This window comes from Belonocnema kinseyi, chromosome 6, assembly GCF_010883055.1.
Source record: "Belonocnema kinseyi isolate 2016_QV_RU_SX_M_011 chromosome 6, B_treatae_v1, whole genome shotgun sequence".
Taxonomy (NCBI): Eukaryota; Metazoa; Arthropoda; class Insecta; order Hymenoptera; family Cynipidae; genus Belonocnema; species Belonocnema kinseyi.
Genome location: NC_046662.1, coordinates 111,045,791 through 111,049,008, shown reverse-complemented (window position 1 = coordinate 111,049,008; position 3,218 = coordinate 111,045,791).

The window sequence follows — 3,218 nt, the reverse complement described above, 5'->3', positions numbered from 1 at the left end:
TCAAAGGGGCCAAAAGGCGTTCTGACTGCAGTTTTAGGTATATCACTCAGAGCGATGAGTATCCGGTGATACGTCATTTACAGGTCTAGTTTTGAAAAGATGGTCTTCCCGCATAGCAGGGAGGTGAAGTCATGCAAGTGCGGAACCGGATATTTATCCGGAATCGTTATGGCGTTTAGGCGACAGAAATCGCCGCAAACGCGTCATTCGGTGGGCTTTTTCCTGACAAAATGGATTGGTGAAGCCCAAGAGCTGCTCGATGGCCTGCAGATGCCATCGTTTAGCATTTGTTGAAAGATTGCCTTTGCGGCAACGAGTTTTTCTGGGGACAAACGTCGTCCACGCTCGGCGACGGGTGGGCTGTTCGTGAGGATGTGATGCTGCACACCGCCAACCAAAGATTTGTCGTATTGTGGAATGGATGTAATTTCCAAAAAGTCCGCCAAAATGTTATAGAACGAAGCAGAGCGGTCTATTAGGCTTAAACCGAAAGATGGAGCGCGTTTGAGGAAGCCTTTTGATTTTTTCTCGGTTACCGTGTCGACGAGTGACGACTCGTGTAGGAACGGAACCAACCGAAAATGAGCTAGAAAGTCTGCTCTGATGATTGCACTTGGTACCGCCGCTGTGCAGCAATTCCATGAGAATTCACGTCGCAGGTTTAAGTTTAGACATAGTCGTTTCTCACCATAAGTTAGGACGTGGGTGTCATTATCCACGAAGAGAGTTAAATTGCTCGGTTTTGACTTTAAATTTTTTGAATCCGCGGGGAGCAATGAAACGTCTGACCCTGTGTCAATGAGGAAGACAATGCCTGAATTGATGTCGCGAAAAGGAGACGTTTAGAAATTGGGAAACCTGAATCGACCGTATCAATGCTAGCAGGTTGAATCAGTTTTCCGTCCGTGGAATAGTTTTCCACGTGCAGGGCGATACGTACTTAGCGGCTCTTTCCCGAATTTCAGGTGGTAGAAATAGCGCCCCTCCCAGCTTCTACTACGAGAGCGATTAGTACTGCGGTCCTGCAAACGCGAACCGGATCGTGATAGATTATCGCGGATTGAAGTTGACAATTCTTTAAGTTGTTTGCTGAACTCTTCCATCATTGAGGTCAGACTAGCAATCGCTGCCGAAGTCGAGGCTAGAGCACCGGAAGAGACCGCGGAGACACTAAGCTCAGAGGGTCTAGCTGCTTCGGAAATTCTGTCAGCAGTTTGAGCTAACGACTGCAAGTCGAGTGTTCCTGAGATTTGCCTAGAATGTACTGGCATCTGCTCTAAGAAGATGCTTCTTATGACGTCATCGTTACAGCCACTGGTATTAAGTGCCCGGAGTCGGTTTAATAGGTGGGAGGGTTTCACTTCACAGATAACCTCGCCTCTGAGTAACTGACGCAGGCGAGCTTCCTTAGAAACGGCGAAGCTTGAGTTTAATCTCGTTTGAATTAGAGAGTACACGTTTTGAGGCTGGGGATCTGCGGTAACTATGTCTTTTATGTGTGCGATCTAATCCAAGCTAAGATGCGACAAGACAGCGTGTGCCTTGGTGGTTTCGACAGTAATTCTGGCTTGATGGAAAGATGCTTCCACAACTACGAACCAGCATTCGAGGTCATCCCTGAAAAATTGTGGGATTCTGGGAACGCGATACGAGTCCACTCGGACTTGTGTCTAGGGCCGGTTGTCGCTTAGAATATAATAGAACATCTGCTCTCCGATACAATAACACAACACACAGAGAACCTTTCTCTGCATTGTAAATGGCCTGCAAAATGTGCAAAAGTGTTGGCAACCGCAATCTAGATCTACTATAAGCAGAAGTTGCCAGTTTTTAAATCACAAGGAATATTACTGAACCTGACGAGAAGAAAAAAGTAAAACTAAAAGAATCATTTAAAATTCTATAGCAATTGATTTGATTGAATCGAAGAAATAGAGGAATTTTTAATATTGAATATGTCTGAATTAACAAACGTTAACAATTGTAGATAGTGATTAAAATTGAAAATAAAATTAACAAACGTTTGGATTTGAGAAATCGTTACATTAAATTAAGTTTGGTTAAGAGGGAGGAGAAAAAATATCTAAACGTATGAAATAGTTAAATTGATAAAATCACATGACTTGTGAAGTTACAAAGAAAAAAATACAAAATCTAATTGTTAAATTCGTAACTGGAGGATTATGACAAATTAAAAAAAAATGGGATAAAGAAAAAAAAGTTTTTATTTAATGTTTCGAAAATTATTAATTAAAGAAAATCTCTATTGGAATAATGAAGAGGAATAGTTAAATTCTAAAACTGGAATTCCTATACATAGTTAACGTTTAAAATTGTAAAAATAAGAAAAATCATTCGAATTAGAAAACAAGGAGTTTCGAAAGGCAAGGACACGTGTATAATTGAGTCTTATGTAGCTCTGTAGCGTGAAGCATCTACTCACATTCTCGCTGAAAAATAAAATGTCGACACTTCGACTCACTCGGGGGTTATTCATCTCAATTAAAATGGTACGTTGTTTGAAAACATAATAGCAATGCTCGAGAATAGATTTTGAAACGAATTACGATGACATACTGGACATTGAATTGTCACTAAGAACCAGGAAATTCAAAACACAATATCGTTACGACCTTGACGCCGGAAAAGGTCGAGTTACCGCACTAACGATAAACGTTGTGAAGAGAACAATTTTAAATAATAAAAAGAGTATGTTAGATTTGTCTTTAAATTGACATGAAATTTAAATTGGAGATGAAATGCACAAACGAAAACGGTGTCGCAAAGATTTAATTAATCGTAGCGCGATACCTGTCATTTACTTAACGCGTTGCAAATATCGAAATACGTATCAAGATTAATGGCTCTTCGGAGCAAGGTTACATTTGGCACAGAAATGTTCAGAATGCAAAGTATCACATGAAAAGAGAAATGATAGTAAAAGAACTTACAGGTTATACGTACCAGGTGTATACATATGAAACCGGTATTTTTTCAAGAAAAAAACACATTTATTTCAAGAGAATGATAACAAATATTTTATTCAAAGTATGCGCCCTCGCTGGCTACACATTTTGTCCACCTCTCAGGCAATTTATGTATTCCTTTCCAAAAATAGTCTTCGTTTTTTGAAGCAAACCAATCATCGAGCCATTTTCCAACATTTTCGTAAAAAGTGAAGCGCTGTTCGCTGAGTGCGTGCCCCATCGATGCAAATA